The sequence below is a fragment of the Ursus arctos genome, unplaced genomic scaffold (assembly GCF_023065955.2).
Source record: "Ursus arctos isolate Adak ecotype North America unplaced genomic scaffold, UrsArc2.0 scaffold_14, whole genome shotgun sequence".
Classification (NCBI taxonomy): Eukaryota; Metazoa; Chordata; class Mammalia; order Carnivora; family Ursidae; genus Ursus; species Ursus arctos.
The window spans coordinates 11,679,849-11,686,252 of NW_026622808.1; positions in this window are offsets into that span (position 1 = coordinate 11,679,849).

The following is a 6,404-nucleotide window of genomic DNA, read 5'->3' on the forward strand; positions in this document are numbered from 1 at the left end:
TGACCCTCCTGAGTGACTGTTCTTTCACTCCTCCCTTCACCATGGTGGGCCCCTCTCACCTGCACACCGTCCCTGGGTAGAATCACCCACACCCACCCCCACGCTGATGATCTCCACGGCTCCACCTCGGCCCCTCTCTATACCCACCAGCCTCCAGCCTTCTGCCCCCCTCAGTTCCTGAGATCACAGGTCACATCGGGCTTGCCAGGCAGGGAAAGGACATAAGGGGAGGAATGATCAGACCTCCACATTCTTTTGCCTGCCTGGCTGGTACCACCCCTCCACTCACTGCAGCCCGGGTCCCTGTGCATGGGGACGCTGGCCGTACACACACTTGCATGAGCATGTAGCAACCCTGCTCAGAGAGAGGGTCCCTGCCTCAGCCATTCACCCATCCCCACATCTGGAACGGCACTGGCTTTAGAAAGTGCTCAGGAAACCCTGGGTGATTGGATGCCTGGGCAAAGGGTGCTCACCGGCGAACCTGTGGGGCCAGGAGGACTGCTAGACGGCTGGACGGTGAGTAGGACAGAAGAGATGCTTGGGTACCTGGGAGGTGTGGGGGTGCCATTCGCTAAGGTGGGTCCGAGGATGCATTAGAGGGAACGGTGAGCCCTGGGGACCCACGGGGGCTGCACAGAGAGTGCCTGTGAGGTCATGTCAGCCTTTGCACTAGGGATCCCTCCAAGCCTCTCTGCCAAGGAGGGCTCAGCTTGGAGGGTCATGGGCCAGGCCAGACCCATGATGATGGGCCTGCCACACCCCGCACGCAGCCCTCAGCTTGCAGGACAGCTAGCTGGCCGGGCAATCCAGCTTCCTAACTGGGAAGGTACAGGAAAGCAGCCACACCCCACGTCTCATGCTCCGTAGTAGGTACCCGAAGGGAACACGCTAACAAGGGCTCCAAGAAGTGCTCTCCAGGCCTGGATCCCCTGGCCGACATAACCCTCGCCACTCCTCCTCCCAAATCCTGGATCCAGCCTCCGTCCTGGAAACGGTTGCCTTGGTACGAGATCCACAGGAGTGGGGACGCAGGGCATATATTTACCCTGTCCTGCCAGGCTGCTGGGCTCGGGCCAAGTGCAGAGCCACGCTCGCAGGTGGGATCCGGGGAAGGCCGTGCAGGAGCCCGAGCCCCAGGGCAGCCAGGCCTCGGAGTCTCGTCTCCAGCCGGGACCTAGGAGAGGGACACGCGGGGTTCTGCCAGCGGGAAACAGCACCACTGGGGCTGATCCCGGGACCCTGAGGCCGCTGGGAGTTCAGGCAGAGTCCTGTCCCCGGGTCACTGCAACCAAACCTCAGACTTCATCACTCCATCCGCAGGGGACACTCGGCCAGCCACACATAAATGTGCAGTGCTCACGTCTCCCCCGTGCATCTGAGGGCATCTGCACACGTGGCATACACCCGTGGGTGTGTCTGTGTGGAGGGAACACGCGGGCGTCACAGGGTCTGTAGTGCTTGCTCACGTATCTGCACCCACACACACTGCGGAGGGCACGTGTACCCCTGTTTGCGGGAGGGATCTTCATGCACTTGCATGTGTTTCTACACACACGTGTGCGTGCCCACAGTACATGTGCTGACATGGATGCTGGGATGTGTCTTACGGCACTGATACTACACACATGTGCGTGTGTGCACGTCACGTGTCTGCGCGTGCCGCCCTCTAGCAGACGTGTGTGTCACTCTCTCAGCTCCGTCGTACACGTCACGGGCCCCATGTCTGGCAGACCCACAAGGCCTAGAAGGTACAGATCCCGGGTGCCACGGGCTGCTCTGCACCCTTGCACATAAAATGCGAAGGGTTTGGGGACGCAGTGACCCTGAGCAGAGCTTCCCACCCTCCTGGACCCAGGTTGGGCCTCTGGGTCCCGGTGGAGGAGGAACTTCCCACGGACCTCTGCTGGGGCTCAGGCTAGCCAGAGAACAAACAACACACACCCCAGCCTGCAGTGGCTGAGGTCCTTGCTGCTGACCGGGGGCTGTGGAGGGTGTGGAGTGGAGACAGCTGCTTCCAGCCCAGATAAGGCCGTCGGGCTCACATTTTCCATTTCCAGGAGCCCCAGCCCCTAGGCCCTGGCCCCACGGCCTGGGGAGGTCTCCCCTGGCTCACCCTGGGGACTGCAGCCCCAAGAGGGGACAGTGAGGTCTGGGCAGAGCCAGCACCCTGCCATAGCTTGTCCCGGACCCCTGGGCTCTGGGGAAGGGTCTCAGGACAGCCAGCAGACCTCACAGTTCTCATCCTGACCCACAGGCCTCCAGAAACAGGTCCGGGGATAGGAGGGAGGAGGACGGCCCCTCCTCCCTGAGCGGCACTGACTCTGCCCCACTGAGCTCGGCAGCTCCCGCCCAGAGGACCCCACCACCCAGGGCCAGCAGCTGTCATGTGGGGCAGAGCTGGGCCTCAGGCTCTGGGCTCCTTCTACCAGCTCCCTGCCCCCTCCACACCTCCCACCCAAAGGCCTGGCCCCTCCAGCCCTGCTTAGCCTTCTCCCTCCCCCTTCCTGAACTATTTATAGAGCCCAGCTCGGTGGCTTCCAGGACAAGAGGAGCCAGAGGCCCAGGGCTACGGCTCCCGGCTCCCCAGGCCTTCCCCAGGGGCCCCACAGGCGGCAGTGTCTGCTTTCGGCCCAGCGGAAGGCCGCTAGCTCAGAGGGAGCGGAGGGGGCGGGGAGGCCAGGCCCAGCTGGGGGGCCTGCTGGAGCCTCTTGTCGTCAGACATGCCAGCCTTCGAGCTGGAGACTAGCTGGGGCTGGGGTGCACATGGGAGGTCCCAGGCCCACCAGCATCTCCTCACCACGGCCCCTGCAAGCCCCCAGGGGCACCTTGCTCTAACAAAACCATCCCACAGACCCATGGGTCCCCAGCACCAACAGGGAATGCCTTCTGGTGCCCTTCCAGAAAAATGCACACAACTCGCTTCTGCACTCTTGCCCGCACTCCTGCCTCTGCCGGAAACCTCCCTTCCACTGGCCGTCCTGTCTGACGCACTCCCGCTCATCCTTCCATCTTCACATCTTCAGAGCCCACTGGAAATGTTGCCTCCTCTGGGAAGCCTACCGTGATGAGGCCTGTCCCCACTCACCTCCACTCCCCGCCCTGCCATGTCCACCTGAATACATCCCTTCTCTGAGGCCCTGTTTCCGTCCTCTGATGTGCAGCTTATGTCTGTCTTGAGTAGTGATCTCTGTTTGAGCTGTAGGACTGGAGGCTCCTGAAGGGGCAGGACCCTGCCTCGCTCATCCTTCTGCCCCCTGCACCCAGCCCCCAGCTCCATCGGTTGCAGGAGTGAATGAGGGGGCTGGAACTGGGTGAAGAGGTGCACGGACCCGTGACTGGACAGAGGTGGACAGAACAAGGGAGAGAAAGGAAGCAAGAAAAACCCCTCCTGTGTCCCCTGAGCCCCGAGTAAAGGTCTGGTGTCCCTGGGGCGGGAAGGTGGCAGGGGCAGCCCAGGCCAGGGCTCCGTGACATGGCGCGGCCCTGGGCAGCAGCCAGATCGGTCACCCTCATTCTTTCCAGATCAAAGTTCCCCCAGGGAACAGCCTGGAACCTGACACTGGCACTGGGGGGCTGGGCCAGCTGGCCCCACTCAGGAGGAGGGTGTGGAGAAGCAGGACACCTGTCCCCAGCTCCAGGGACGCCAGGCCAGCAGCCCAGGGAGGGGACCAGACGCATGCACGCGCACCTGCTCTGTCCCTGGCCCCGCCCTCCCATGAGGGCCCAGACCCTTCTGTCCAAGGCCTCCAAGGACTCCAGGCCCCCAGGGGCTCGGTGCCTCTCCCGCCACCCCCACCCTGCGTCCTCTCCCCTCTCCCAGAGGCCTCCACTGCAGACACCCCTCCAGGTATGCCTGTCTGTCTTTGCTCTCCATACGTCTGAATCTCTCTGCATCCCCGGTATCCCTCTGTCTTTCCATCCTTCTGACTCCGGAATGAGGGATGACCATGGGGTGGTGTGTTAAGCCTTGCTTCTAAGGACGAGTGACAAGTGTATTCACGTTCCTCTCCATTCCCCAAATTGTCCCTGACGGTGGGGTGGGGTGGGAGAGGGGGAGAGGGCAGACCGCACGGCCTCTGCTGCAGCCAGGCCTCCGTGGTGCCCTCGGGCTGCCATGGCTGAGCGGGCAGGAGGAGGTGGGCAGAGCGAGTCTGGTGCAGGAGGCCCGTGTCGGTGGGCCAGGCCCCTGCGTCTGCAGCTCGTCCCTCCTCCCTCCTCGCTCACTGTGGGAAGTCCCGCCACAGTCCGAGTGTGACTTCATGCCTCCCCCGTGCAAGCACACGCTCGTGCACGCACACGTGCACACACACGTGGAAGCACTCACACATGCACGTGCTCACATGTGTGTGCACAAACACTTGCACATGCGTGCACAAACATACATGCACACGCTCACATACGCACACGTGCACACACGCACACACGCGGAAGCACTCACACATGCACGTGCTCACACGTGTGTGCACAAACACTCGCACATGCGTGCACACCCAAACATACATGCACACGCTCGTATACGCACACGTGGACGCTTCTGAGAAAACCCGTGTCGGGAGCCAAGCGAAGGCTGCTGGCAGGTGGCCCTGGGCTTTGCAGAATCCCCGGATAGCCTCTTAACCAGGCGTCACAGAGCACTGACGAGGCAAACACGTTTCGCAAATGGAAGGACAGCTCGCTGAGAAAGTGGAGTTTCAGAGCAATTTGGAAAGCATTTTAGAGTCGGTATCTTTAAGGTCCTCCTAGAGACCGAAGGGACCGCAACCCTGATACCACAGAAGGTCGTGAGGTAAGAGCGCGTCAGGAACATGGGAAATTAGAATCACAGCCACAAATTCAAAAGGGGGGCTGACTATCTTCACAGAGCAGAGCTGGAGAGAGCCACCAGGAACGCGAAGAGGAGCCGAGGAATCCCCAGGAGCTCAGCATCAAGAGACCGAGAGAGAGACGGAAACTGCCCGCAACCATCAGGCACGAGGGGAGTCGACGATCTAGAACGGGGAGGCAGCAGGAGGGATGGAGCGACGTTGCTGAAGACCCAGTGGCTGAGGGCTTTCCAGAAACGGAAAGAAAAAAAAGGAAGGTCTAAGCACCGGGAAAAATTTCATCACACGCTAAGCGTGATAAACAAAGAAGCAGATTCATGGCTGTTTCAGACTTCGGTAAAGGTTCAGAACGTCAGGGATCAAGAAAAAACACCCAAGAACCCAGGATCGGAAAACAAGGAACAGGAACGTGGGGTACGGCATCCTCGAGGACTGAAAGCTGGGATGGTATTTCCGAAGGAATGAGGGGAGGGACGCGTGCACCTGGGGTGTGGGCACAGCAGTACTAACCCCAAGAGGAATGGGAAATTAAGTGCCTTTTCAGGCATCACCTAAGGAGCAAACAGACGTGGGGCCTGGGAGGGAACAGCACGGCAGGTGGTCCAGAGTCGGCCGGCCAGGCGGGGCTGGTGGTCTCACCTCCAATCGCGGCCAAATCGGCAGCCGGGGTCCCCGGGGCTCAGGATGCCATCAGGCTCTCCCCTGAGCGGGCTTCACTCTGCTCCGGGACCCCTGCAGTTACGGCTTGCGGGGGCGGCGCCCACAGCGGGTGGCGGCTGGTGCTTCTCTGCCTCCCCCCTTCGGTGCCTCAGAAGGTCCCCCTGCAACTGAGCGCAAACTGCCCACCGCAGAGACCTCAGTAGCACCCACACCACGGCCTTCCCGCCACCCTCCCCTCCCGGCGGCCCGAGCACCAGGTGAGCCTCAAGCGAGGGAGGACACCTGGAAGGTGGATGTTCATGGAGCCGGAGTGGGGACACCAGAACTGGTAGTGCGACGAGAGGTTGGGAAATGGATTAATCATAGTCTCAACCCCTGAGGAAGGAGTGTCTGTCCGCCCCTCCCAGGTCGTCCCCTAGCTCCCACCTTTCCCTCCCCTCCTCGCCCCACTTCCCATTACCTCCCTCATCTTCCCAGGGCCCCTGCCAGACCCTCACCCCTTCCCCTGGGGCCCTTCCCCTGCAGCCCGCCCCCCACACTCACCAGAAACACAAGCTCCTCCACTCCGCGTCCTTCCATCCCCAGTCCCACTGGCACCCTCCACGTTCCCACCTCGAGCCTGCTGGAGACTCTCTGGGGCCTCATGTGGGGCCTCGAGCAGGGTATTACCACACATCCCAAATGGCCAGATATGCATAAAACACAAAGAAGATGTAATGCCACCTCCAGCCACCCTCGCCCCAGTGAGGAGGAAAGGGGGGGGCCCAGGCCCCCTTTCAACTCCCCACCCCACGCCCCCAAGCAGAGTGACAGCATGCTGACCACAGGGTGGGAGCAGAGCCCGTCCTGCGGCCAGGGGCTCCGGGTCAGCCAGGCAGGGTCCCAGCATCTGTCCCCAAGCACGGGGCTGCCGCAGAA